At 37.8% G+C, this 14,308-nt stretch overlaps 1 protein-coding gene across 3 annotated transcripts in view; it reads right to left on the bottom strand.

The window, feature by feature from the left end:
- Nucleotides 1-14,308, bottom strand: part of SGMS2 (sphingomyelin synthase 2) — a 54,089-nt gene that overhangs the window by 19,810 nt on the left and 19,971 nt on the right. The window lies entirely within an intron of this gene.

The following is a 14,308-nucleotide window of genomic DNA, read 5'->3' as shown; positions in this document are numbered from 1 at the left end:
CCTAGGATTCAATTCTTAGTTTTGGTACACTGCACAGAGAACAGACGACAAATGAACCTGTGCTTGTCCTTCAGCTACTTTGAGAAAAAATCTATTTTGATGGTTTTTAAGCAGGAACAAATAGAAAGAGTCATTATTACTCAGGATTTATTTCAGGCTGCATTTGGTAATTCATAAAAGTTTTTTAAGCTAAAAAAAAACCAGGTAACCGATTTTCTGTTCGAATCCTATGGCAAAAATAGTATTACCATGTATAAATTGCTCCCCATCTACAGTAAATTGTGATTCTCTCTTATTTTAGTGGTTCCTGCAAGAGGAGTTCAGCACTGCAACCCCCTCAAGTCTCTGCATGCCAACACAGGCTGCCAGTCTGCCATGCTTTGCGTACAATTAAGTCATCATGATGGCAGCTAGAGCTGACAGTCTCCCTAACCATACACCACAGGACTTGGCTTAAGAGCATGCAACCTGCTTAGAGGACAATCTAAATCAAAAAGAGCCTGGAAAGTCAAGTGATTGCATTTTGGTCCCTCCAGCCTCATCCCACCCAAACAGAGAAGACATTTAACATAGTCAGCACATAAATCCAATTGATTTTCTGGGTGCTGCTCCAACCACTAAAAAAGAGAAGAGATAAAAGTTCAGATGTGAAAAATGAGATTCATACAAATAATACTGAAATAGCTGAGAAGCATTTCTAAATTTATCCCCCAGCAGTGCTTCTGAAATCCATTGTCATTGGTTGACCTTTTCTAAATACCTGGTCAACAAGTGTATTATAACTATCCACACACAACACACACAAACAACAAACACCCAAGAAAACAAGTGATTTTTGATGCTTTTTCTCCCTCTTACCAATCATATTGTGATCTCTGCATCTCTAAGAAAAGGCCATGTTTAACCCATCAGCCAGGCAGCAACTTCTCTGATGCTTCCTACAACTAAAAATACCCTTTTAGAGCATCTACAAAAGCAACACCCTTACTCAAAACTATACCAGAATAATATTTTAGCTTTCACAAGTCGTCTTCTTAACACACACACACACACTTCTATTCCTCCTGCCTACTAAAGTTAAGCATAAGACAGAACACTTTAGTGACAGTAGAGAAAAAAATCTGAACCTAATTGCTTATGTTTGGGAATGCATATACCTAACATTCATCTACTAAGTCAAGACTTCACTTCTCACCATTATGTTACATATAGCAGTCACTGAGGCAGCAATCAGCAAAACCTGCTAAATTTTACATCCTGTGCAGTTGAAACATTATTAGAATTAAGCATTTACTGAGAGCAAACTACCTTCGGTATTTCCTTCTCTTCCCCACAAACACCTAACCTAGTGTGCCTGGTTATATAAGTGAAAGATCTTACTTTCAGATGATTAATGACATTCAAGTAAGCCTTAAAGATCAAAGAGTATCTGAAGTACAGATGAACAATAACCTAAGAACCTAAAAAGCAGAGTGGTGCTCATGTTCTCATATTAACTTATTAAGCAAAACAATTATAGCTACAGCTTGCAGAAGAAAGTTGTGTTCCTTCCTGGTACTTAAAAGTATGGATTGTAAAGCATATTGATCTACCACTTCTGATGGCTCATCAAGATTATTTCAAGCAGAGCGCTTACTGTGGCCAAAAGTTTGTTTACATTGATAATTAAAGGTGCTACATATCATCTGATGAGTGATCTGTAAGAAGGTAAGTGCTTCCCTTTATAGTACCTTTTCAACCTCTTTCTTCCATATTCTAAAAGAAATTAGCAACCCTATTGATGAAAAAGACAAAAGTCCCTCTTGAAGCTCTCAGTCACTTGCTGCCAACCTGACTGGCCAGAGAAGTGACAGATACAGAGCACCAACAGCCTCATCTGCTACTAGCTGTAAAAGGAACTCCCCAGAAGTACATAGGTTCTTCTGCCAAGTTCCTGTCCCCAATTCAAATATCCATTCACATACCCATAAGGGGTGTAGTTCCTTTTAGCTTCATGTTGTCCTTATGATCCTTTAGATAAATATCCATTTGATTTTGTTGTCAAATCAAAAACATCCTCATATCAAAACCACAAGATGCCCACAAACTGCCTAGTAGAAGGCCTTAGAATTCTTCAGCATCAAGGCAGCAATTCTTAGATCTGGCCATCTTGCCAACACCTAGATATGAAAGACCAACTACTGGGGAAGACTCAAACTCACAAAAAACTGGCCAAATAACCCAAAAGGATAAATAAAATTCTTATAAGGGATACCTCCAAGTTTTAGGAACAAGTTTTCTTTTTGGAACCACTTCTATACGTTCTAAAAATAAATGTTACCTCATGAAGAAGCAGAGCTTCTTAACCAGCAGCTTCACAGCAGAAATCATAGCTGTCTCAAGGAACAACATATTTCAAAGAAAATCTTAAGTAAAAAGACTCTAAAAGAAGATGATCCTAATATTTTATCCTGAGCTCCTGCCTGTTCCCATGCAAATAGCTTCCTTAGTTTTCTGCATCTCCACTTAACTGTCTTTTGAAAGAAAATAGTTGATGGGGGGCACGGCTTTGAGGCAAGCATCAGAAAGCATGTCTGCATTTGGCTCTTTATGCTAGAACTTAAGAATAACATGGAGTTTTATTTAGCTTGTTAGTCATCCAATTTTCATCTAAAGGTCACTTTCACATAAAGTTAGCTCCCAACTGGTATTTCTCATCCAGTATTGGAACTTCAACATTTCTCAAAATATTTTCATTTCTATAATTTATGAAGGACTGAATAGTTTGCACTATACAATTTGCACAGGGTTTTAAAATAAGCAGCTTTTAACCTGCTGTTTCAATACTATTAGAACAAGAGTATCCATACCATTGAAACTGATCTATTCTGACATTAAGAGAAACTATACCTTCATATACAAAATGGAAAAGATTTCTGACAGTACTATTTTCAAGCATAATACACTTTTGTTAAGGCTGGCTCAAGCATTTGATACAGCTATATTCTTGTATTTGGTTGCTGCAGAAAAAGGGTCTGTAAACAAAGTACAATTTGAAGTAACATGAGAGAACATTTTAATATATTTTATCTATACCACAGTTACTGGGAAAAAATTGTTAGGTACCTTGCATTTTGGTCAGTTAAATTTTCAGGACTACCTGTGGAATTAGAACTAAAAAAGAAGCAAGGTTACTGATGTTACCTAGACAGCAGTGAATAAAAACTTGCTTTTAGGGATTTCTCTTTAATTTTTATTTTTAAAAGCATTCCAGGTCTCAGTTAATTTTTATAGTGTCCCTTCTTCCAGGCTGTTATGTACATCTGACAGCATGTGGACTGCTAGAAGGGAGAAAAAAGAAACCCATCACCACCAAAAACCTCCAAAAGACAGCTGCTGTGATAGTAAAGAACTGCAAGTAAAACAAAGCTGGATTACAAAATTAATCCATTCATTATCATCACATTATCACTTGCAATAAATGTTAACTTCTTATAAAAAGCATTAACTACTTATGCCATATAAAATTCTTTCCAGCAGTAGAAACAGAACAGTTACTCCCCCTACCTTGCAAGTCCCTCATTTGGGATTACTAATATATGAACAGAAGATGTCTTTAAGAACTAAGTCCCTACATTTCCCTAAATAGAGGGCAAAAGCTTCAAAGTTACAAATTATCCATTTATACAAACCAAGTTTTACCAGTCCTCTGGAATTCTGTTTCTTCATACCTCTTAATAGTAAAGTGTATGTTAGGTTCTGTTTTCCTAGTAATTCATTATCTGGTGTGTCAATGCAGCAGTGTCACGTTTCTGAAACACTATGTCCCAAAAAGCACAAAAAACCCTCCATCTGTAGCACTGCAGAATGGTTTGGGTTGAAAGCTACCTTAAAGATTATCTAGTTCCAACCCTCCCGCCTTGAGCAGGGATGCATTCCACTAGACCAAGTCCTCAAAGCCCCACCCAACCTGTTTCCAGTAACTAAGCAAGCAAGGAAAAAATGTATCTTTAAGCTCTTTTACATTTTGAACACTGCTGAGTAGGTTCACATTAACTGCATGAAGGCATCTTCAAACTCTTGAAATGTTTGGTCCCCAGGCTCCAAAGGACTGTATTTGGTAACTAAGAGGCTGATGTCCTTTAAAGGTGACACCATGACATGGCTAGATTTTCTTTGTGATGATTACTACCATTATCTTTCAAGAAACAAGATCACAATAGCTGTCAAATATTTCTTATCTTTTAGTGCTACAGTAACTCATTCCAGAAATAATCCACACCTACAAGACAAGGTCAGTTTTGTTTGCAGGTTAACAGTCTTTGCTAAAAAAAAAAAAAAAAAAAAAGTTTTGAGAATGGTCAGTCATACATCTGTAGAACCAGCAGAATGAACAGAATCATTCAGGTTCGAAGAAACCTCAGGAGGTCTCTGGGCCTCTGGCCAGGATCAGCAATGACTCAGGGTTTCAATCCAGCTGTACTTTTAATGCCTCAAAGATGCACAACCTCCCCATGCAGCCTGTTTCACTGCATGGTTGTTCTCATAGTGAAAGCTGGACGGTTATTTTTGTTGTTTTGGTGTCTTGTTTATTTTTTAATTGTTAAACCTAGTGGCTTTGTATCTACTTCTTATTAAAAGCTACAGCCTTTGTATCTCATCTTCCCACTGCTGTGAAGAGCCTGGCCCCAGTGTTCCTGATGGCATCCTTGTAGGTATGAAGGGGCTGCAGTCGGGTGCCTCAGACTGCTCTTCTTCATGCTGAAGCAACCCAGGCTCCCCTCCCAGGCCTGTGCTCCAGCCTCCTCACCACCCTGACGATCCTTCTGCTGGGCTTGCTACCAGTTCATGTTTTGCCTGGATCAAGGACCAAAAACCAGATACAGTATTCTAGACACAGCTAAGTAGTACTGAGCAGAAAGGAATAATCATTTCCCTACAAATAACAATTTGCTTCCTATGCTCCTATTAAATACAGCTCAGGACAGTGTTGGCTGCCTTCACTGTCAATGCACACTGCTAAATCCCTTTTCAACAGAGCCAAAAGAAGTATTAACATTCCAACATTAAAGTCTAAAGCCTAAAGACTCCCTTGCAACTTCTTTGTACCAGAAATACAAGATTAAGGCTTCTTTCTGCTTAACCCATACTCTCCAAAAATGGGACTGTTTCAGTATCTCAGATCTGCACAGAAAGGTCTGTTAACCTGAAGTGATATTTAAGCTCTGAATCAGCTACTTTTGAATAAAGGCAAAAAAGGTTCTCTATCACTGCATATTTTGTAACATTGCAAAAAACGTTTGGCTCATAACCTTCTTCTATTCATTAGAAAAGACCACTATAAACACTGTACAAAGTATGGAAGTCACTGTACTACCTCAGTCTCATCAGACAAAATAATGCCAAAAACGAGTGCTAAAATAAGCCTCTGGATCGGGCCTTTATGTGCAGGCTGGCTTCTCATTGCTAACTCCTTTCATTCTGCTAGAGCTTCACAGATACTGCTAAAGAGCCACTACCCAGAGCAAGATCCTTCTCTAAAGAGACAGCCAAGTCTAAGGATTTGTTAAGAGCACAGCAGCTCATCTGATGCCTCAAATCTTTTCTAGCTGACACAGAAGTTGCAAACACTGGCTGTGAGGTATGAGGGACCAGCACAGGAGGCAGGAATGCTTTAGACTATTTTGTGAAATCCTCCACCTAGTTACTGAGGGTAAAGGTTGCACTTCATAATGGAAAGTCAGACCCAGAGATTAGTCACCACTTTCAGTACAGGGCGGTGAGGAGTCACAGTGACTAATGTGTGCTTTAAAGTGACTGTGCTACAGCTTATCAGCCATCGGGCAGCTAGAAGAGGAAGCTACACACTTTGTAAATTTATCAGTGGTATACCCTAAGAGTATTTGAATAATTATTTAACAGATAATGCCTGTCAAATCTTTCCCCTGTTACTTCCAAAAAGCAGCCATACCAACTCCAAAATAAGAGAACATTTATGAGAACATCTGTGCATTTTCTGCAGCAAGAACCCTCCTCCTGCAAGTTTAAAGTGAGAGGACAGTAGTTGCTTAAATCTGCAGAGCATTTTACAATATCAGCAGCAATATATATAAAAGTTGCACAATCCAGAGAAAAGCTACTTTAGCACTGAGGTGTACAGAGGCTCCTACCTCATAGCTCACATTTTTAAAAAGACTGAAACAGACATCGTTGCAAAGCATAGGACTGTAATCTTCACCCCACATGAGTTTTTAGGATGGGGCATATTTAAAACTAATTAGTATTATACTATAAGCTGGTTTCACATATCCCTCAGTTCATGTGGCACATTACAAATTGTGACTCAGTACACAGCAGCAATACTTGCTGTGTTCAGAGGCTCAAGCAGCAAAAACATCCCCTTTCAGAAATAGCAATATCTGCACACCCACACCCCTTTGTCTGATGGTATTCTGACCAATGTTTTACTCTTTATGCCAACAATACAAGTCTAGCACAGCACACTGTTAAAACTGGTCAGGAAAGAATCAATGACTTGCTTCTCTTCTCTATGAACAGTTTTCAGCTTGCTCAACTGTTGTTGTTGATGTAGTTGCCTGGAAAGCTTTATGAATATTGGTTAAGAGGGATGATGCTGACATAATACATCATCTACCACTCACAGTAAACAGAGTGACTAAAACTCACCAAGAAACATGATGTAGTCCCTATTTTGGTCTTCCCCTTTACCTTCTTGCCAGGCCTACCACCAAGCAGCAACAGCCTAAGGCTAATGCATCACAATCAGCACCTCCAGTCAGATAGAGATGGGAAATACACAGACCCCTCATTCAAGCTGTTTGTTTACAGGCTCAGACATCCAAACCTACATCCAGCTCATACACTAGATGCTTCCTTCCCACTTTCCCCCACATCAGCTTTTGTTGACACACTTTCAGAATTAAAACCTGGTAAATTTAATTCTAACACCAAGAAGTTAAGATTACTGAGCAATTTCAGCAATAACCACAGTGTTTACTTACAGGATTAGAGCAGCAGAAAGTAACTTTTCCATAATATACTAGTGTCCAGTTTGCACTAACCAAAATTATATCAAGATTTCTATATGTAACTGGGTTTTTCACTGAAGTTCATGCACCAACCTGAAGCACTACATAGTTAAAAAAAGGCATCACAACCTAAGCTTCCAATGCAGTCCCATGGTTTTCTTTAAACTTGAACAAGTATTCCATTAGCTCAAAGCTTTCTATTAATAGAAGAAAATACTTTCCACATTATACTGGCAAGAAAAAATATTTCCTTTTTATATTATTTAATTCAGAAAATACACTGTTTAACTTCAAATACTAAGCACTTAAGTACTACACACTTCAACACTTCCTTCTTAATTTTTGTTTCTGCCACAAACTGACGAACAGAACACTTGTTTCCTTAGGATAATCACTTCTCCTGCCTGGCAAGCTATCTCCCCACAACACAGGCTAACATTGTTAAATAAATTTTCTGAAAGGATGGTAACAGTGGGCAGCAGTGGAAAATAGTAACAACTATAATCTAAAACCTTTCTGTAATACCTTTCACAATCTCCATTTCAGCCTCACCCTAGAGGTCAGAAAAAGAGGCCAAGAATCCTATTAATGTGTTTTTACTGCCCCTCACAGAGCTACTATTTAAGAACCTATCTAAACATCTCCAAAATAATTCAAACCTCTCTTCATTATTCCCTGCTGAACTGCAGCCTTTGGTAAGAACAACCTTGTACTGAACACCAGGACAGTAATGAAATTCCTTTATGCCAAGCTGCTCATGAGACTCAGCAGAGGCTTTTACGGTTCACATGAGTACTTTAATTTATTTGCCTTCCCCATCTTGCCCTAATAGTTTGAGAATTCTATTGCTTTTTTAAAAGTGTTTAAAAAGGATTTAATGAACCAACTTAGTCAGAAAGGATTTAAATAAGGAAGTTGGTGATGTTCAAATTCCCACTTACTAAAAATATAAGAGTAAAACTATTTTTGCAAGAAAACAGCTGAATAGCATCTTCAGCATTGCTCCTAAAAAGTCATCATTAGAGCTTTCATTGTAATGTCACACAACTACTTTGGAAAACCTACATCTTGCCCATGCACACACAGCATAACTAAAAAGGTACAAATTAAATTAATGACTGAAATTACATTGATCTTATCCTACCAGTTGGTAAAATCTGGTGTGAAAGTAGTGAGGTGACTCTCAATCTACACAGAATGATTTATATCACACTGTATCCATGTACCTCAAGTAGCAACTTCCACACCTTAAGCCATGTGTTGTACTCAGGGAAGGCTTCTGGTCATCACTGAACCTGTTATCTTCAGAAGCAAAGGCAAGCAAATGATCACTCAAACCAATCAAGCCTGAATGTCAAGTGGAAATACAAGCTGGCCAATCAAACTGCCTGCTAAATGGCATTCATATAAGCAGCACAGTGTGCTGCACTGAGCATCATTTATTTTTAATTTCTTTGTTTAAGTAACATTACTGTCACTTTAAATTTTGAGTCAAGAGATTATTTCCACAGGAAAAAAATCCCACAGGCTGGTAACCAGGACCACTTCTCACCTCTGTCTTAATGTCCATGAAAAATGTTGGGCCAGGGGAAATATAGAACTTGTGATCAATAAAGACATTTCAGGAAGGACATTTGGAAAAAGTGATTTACAAACATGCATCATAATTCTTGGTCACACTTTCATGTAAGGTTCTAGAGCTCTAAAGCTCACTTTAAAATAGAAAGTATTTTCTAAAAATTATCCAAAAAGCATTTTATGGCATTCTTATCCCAATTTCCAGCAGATGTCTACAAACACATTGATTTGGGAAAAGGGAGGCCAAAGAGGTGCCATGTAGACTGGCTGAAAATGGAGGGCCAAATTGATTCTGTAAACTGTTTCCAAGTCAGAACTGAAGCTGACAAAACTGTTCAGGAAAAAGTCAGTCATCCCTAGACCTCCTGAGACTAGTGATGTTGTGAATGTGTGCTAAGTAGCCATGGTCTACAGTATATATATACATATACATGGTCACAGTAAATAAGTGCTGAATCAACTAATTCCACACAATTGGTAACAAAAATCTAAGGACAGAACTAAGTGTTCAAATAGAAATAGTGTCAATCAGTTTTAAAAGCAGAGAATGAAGAACTTGGCAAAATTAGGGCACAGTAAAAACTATTATTCTGGTCTACCAACTGCCTTTTTCCATGAAGGAGGACACTATCTTATTACATATTACTATTTCTGCTGTGTTCCTGCACAAGTTTTCCTCCAAAATACCAAATATGTCAAGAGATCTGCATCTATCAGCAAGGACAGATCACATTCTGGCTTCATAAGTAACCTCCTAAATTTAGGACAAATGGGCATGATCTGAAAAAATTATTGTCTAGAGCACAGCTTAAAATCAAGACAATAGTGGCTTGGATTTCAAGAACTTTCATTAACATAGCACTACAGCAAGCCAGGCCACTTTTTAAGGTATTTACCTAGTTAAATATGCAGGCCAGGACAAGGGCTTGCACAACACAGCCTCTACTAAAATCAGCTGTTGCAGAACTGCTCCTGCATGGCCATTTTGCAGCTAGAACCACTGCAGGTATCTTTGCTCTTAACTACTCTCCTCTGGGTGAGTATCATCTCGCCAGGAGTAGGTCGGCACATCCAAGTATCAGTGGCACCAAGAATACCCTAAATTCATACCCTGTATCTATTCTAGAGATACAGCAAAGGAAATGAAGTCTCATAGGGATTTATCCTAGAAGGTCCCCACACCAGTTGCACTTGAGCAGTACTTTAAAAGGTGGGTAACTTCACCATTTCAAAGGTGAACAACTGGAGCACAAAACACTCACATGACAAGGGCAATATTAAACATGTGAATGCCACACCTTGTATGACAGACACTGTAGAACAAGAAACACCCCCACAGAAGCAATTACAGGTCTGCAGAGGAGAGAGGCAGAAGCCTTCTAGACTCATGCAAGCAAATTAGGAAGAAATCAAAAAATCCTCTTTTCATTAGGCGACAACCATAACACATGAGGTGTGCTAGGATGTTAATGACAGCTGGGGTGGACCATGACAGCCTGAAATATTCCATACTAATCCCAGCTCTTAACACTGCTTTATCAAGACAACGTACAAAGATGGGGATGGTTCAGGACAGGCTATAAAAGCTGGCACCCAGAAAGGTGTATTTTATTTATCTGGAAGCAAAAGTCAGGCGGGTATACTAGCACATTCCAGTCCATGTTAAGCTGTTCCACTCCCAGTGCAGAAGAAGTAATTATTTAAATTCATGCAAACAGTCTAGGCCACGCATGTTTAACTTATATGACAGGTCAGCATTAATTTCATTGAACCACATGAAGTGCAGTTATCCAGACTGTACATATGTATAAACAGAAATAATGGATCATAAATTACCCATACATTGGTAAGTTTTGTTGGTAAAGAACAGAAGAAATTTATCTGAAATCCCAGAGCAGATCTGTTTTCTCTCCTTCCCAATACTTTAACTAGAAAAAAAGTAAAACAACTGTTTTAAAGAAGTCTTTTAACACATGGAATGCAAAATCCTGTTCTAGCATAAGACACAAATTGAGTTAGAACTTCAGTTTAAGGCATTCAGAAGAGAATCTGTGCCCTACAGCAGATATATTATTCCTTGAAACTTTCCAGATGAGCTCCATATCTCATGCAAGACAAAGAACACAAGAAAAACAAGTTTTATACACAAGGGTGTTACAGTCCAGCAAAGCCTAAAGAAATCAACCCAAAAAATAAGTCCAACCTTGAACAAATCCGATTGCCTTTTCAGATAATGCACACTGTGAGCTGCCTTAAGTATTGAATACTCAGATGTATGGGTCTTATGCAGAAGAGAAATGCCACATCTTTAGAATGAAGACACCTGCCAAAGCCTACATTTTCCTATATTCCTGGGACAGTTTTACAGAACACACTCAAACAAGTTAAATATTGAAGTTTAATAGTTTCATTCCAACAGCATGAGTAACTACCCTAATCTAAAAAGGACTATTCAGAGAAAGCTCTTGGCTTCCCAAAGTTTCCTCACTTCTGACAGTAAGATTTATAAAACAGATTTAGACAGAACTGACACTCGTTCAATTCTCCTTCTATGGGGCAAGAGCACAAACTGGGATCTCTTATTTTGCAAGGAGGCAGTCAGGGCAATCATCTGAACTGTCCAGGATAAAAACTCGAAGTAAAACACCAGAACACTGAATATTCATAGACACATACTGAGATACTTTCCAAGAAGAACTTGAACTGCCACTAAGCCTCAACATTTGAGCTAACGTGCAGACTTCACAGCGTGCAATTGAAAATAACAAACAAACCTTCCAATAAGCACCAAATAAAAAACCCTACTGGAACAGGTACTATTCAGTCTAACTATACAAACCACTTTCTTAACATATACAGAAGATAGAAAAACACAGGACAAGGGGCTCACACCCACAGACTCTTAGTAACTGTTAGGTAAAAAAGCTACATGTTCTTTGACATGTACCAGCATAAAAATCTATTTGACAAACAGCTTGGTTATCCACAAATGTATCTCATGGGCAATCACTCTGTGGGTGCTGCCTGGCTAAGAGGTAAACAGACACTAAGGTCCTCTCAGACTTCTCAACTGTCCTATACCTACAGGACTCACAAAAAGAAATGAGAGGTGTGGAAACAGTGTTATAAAACCATCATAATAGTGACAAGATAAAAAGTCATCCTAAATAACAATACGTTTTCTGTCCACTAATATTGTCTTTTATTCCAAATCACACTGTGACAAATACATAACACTAAAAATACCATCCTGCAGTTTATAAGGCTTTTGATGAAAGGAGAAAGCCTTTTTCTCTGATTCTCACTGGAAACACTACAGAATATCACTATAAATGCAAGTGTCAGGACATTTTTCATGGTACATTCTCATCAATGCATGACCAAATCATAAGCTATACAGTATCAGTCTAAAACATGCTAAGCAATACAAACCATTAAAATCAGAAGCACCTTCAGAATAGATCTATGGAAAATTCATCAAGGTAAGGGTTCTCCAAGCAAATTATGGAAGCCTAAATACAATATTCCTCCAGTAGCTGTCCTTGTAACTGCAATAGAGACTTTGGTAAGAACAAACTTGATCTGCATGTTACACACATCACAGTCAAATTTCGACTAAGCTGTGTTGCCTCTGTCACATGTTCTAGAAAGGCTTGCAGTGCTAAAAGTTTTGTTCCTGATTCTACTACTATGGGAGGCAGAGGGAGAATAGGAAGAAAGTACTATATGCATGCACACTCAGAGTTACAGGTAAGGTAAAATAACGTGGTTCTAGTGTTTGCCCTTACTACAGCATAACAGAACAGAGAACCTCTGCTTTCCTGCCACCCTTCTCTGCCCTACAGACCTTTGAAGGGGAATAGTACCCCATTTTAAATTCAGTCATTCAGTTCTGAGCTTCTCAAATCTAAGACAAGCAAACAGATTAGTCAAACTATGGTGTTTAAGAGTTTATATTAAACTTTATCTTAGTACAAATTAAGGAGAGAAAAAAAACCAAACAAGAAACTTTTTATGGGAACATTCATTCTGCATAGTAAAACGAAGCCATGCACCTTTTTCAGGCTGTCCAGTGACTAGGAAGTAATGTACACAAGAAAGCATAAACTGCCTGCAATATGTAAAATTATGCTTAAAAAAAACCCCAAACAGTTCATATCAAGAAGAATTATTTTTAGAGCAAGAAGCATAATTATTTAGCCCAACTATTTGAGCTTTGCTATTTGAGGTATTGTGCCTTGTGACGTTTTCGGTCAGCTGAGGTTTATTTCATCCATCTTAACTTTTAAAAATCAGCACATGTTACTGACTTTACCAGAGAGATACATATTAGTCCACCCTACTTTATACAGTTTGTTCCAAACAGAACAACAAAGAAATGTTGCATATCTTAACAGTTTTGCCTATTTGCACATATGGAAATAGCTGAGCCATTTATTTAAGACCTGCATGGAAGAAGCTAATGCCCATACTTCAGAAAACAAAAAGGCCAAAAAGAATGCTTTTGTCATTGGAAAACACATGCCATTTAACTGTGTAGCATGTGTAGTATTCAGTTTCCAAGTCATAGTTATTGCTAAAAAGATGAATTCTAAATAATCTGAAAATTCAGGATCACTGAAAATTCACTATCACAGCAGTGGAGAGAAGCTTAAACTCATAACGCTAAACTTTTTAACAAGTTGCATTAACTTCCAAATTAACTTCTAAGTTAACTATGGCACCTTGGAAGGAACAATGCCTTTAATACTTCTCGCTCCAATGCCAAACAGGATGCCACAACCCTTCCTCTCAAGACTCAAGTCCACCATGAAAGCTAAATTTCTAGGAAAACAAAAACATCAGAGCGTTGTTTTTCTATGTTAGTGCATGAGCACTTTTAATTGTCAATAATAGGACTCAAACCATTTCAGCTAATGTGCTGTCTCAGAATGGAAAGAAACAGTTTCACTTTGGAGGACAGCCTTTAGCTTTCTGGCACATTTTCCAGATGGAGCCGATTTTTTTTTTTCCCAAAATGTCAAGATCATTCCCCATAGCTGCATGCAAAGCATACACATGCTTTCAAAGCAATCTGCAAACAATTCCGTGAAAAACAGCATCTGTATTTCAGTAACAGCAGCTTAAGCAAGTGTATTAATTTATACTTATAAATTAGAGACAAGTTTTAGCCTCTAAAAGACCAAGATGGTATGCCAGAAGACAAGAATGAACTCTTGACAAGTGACACTCAAACTAACATAGAAAATCTGAGTAAAATCAAATTAAGACAAGCTCGTGGTTCTGAGACTGGTTGGTATTGTAAGGAACTATTACCTTGCATCCTTACAGATTAGTACAGTTGAAAACAGAAGAAACCCCAAGCTGTGGTAGGACTTCTGTCAGGCTCCTAATACACAGGAACTAAAAGTAACACAAGTTAACTTTTTAAGCTACAACATATTGATAGTTTCTATACGCTCCTGAAAAAGTTACCAGAAAAAAACCAGCACCTATGAACTAATCCAAATTGAAGTCGTAAGAATTAGTACCTCTCAGTATTACACAAAAAAATCCCACCAAAACAAAACAGGACTTCCAAAATTTCAGTTTAAATGCTTTTGCTATTTTACTGAAATTGTATATAAATCTGAACCAGAATAACTATCAGAAAATGAAACAATTCTACATTAAGTGTTGTTTTAGCACTGTTAATACAGTAA

This window comes from Parus major, chromosome 4 (genome assembly GCF_001522545.3).
Source record: "Parus major isolate Abel chromosome 4, Parus_major1.1, whole genome shotgun sequence".
In the NCBI taxonomy this organism is placed as follows: domain Eukaryota; kingdom Metazoa; phylum Chordata; class Aves; order Passeriformes; family Paridae; genus Parus; species Parus major.
This window is presented reverse-complemented; position numbering and strand designations above follow the sequence as displayed.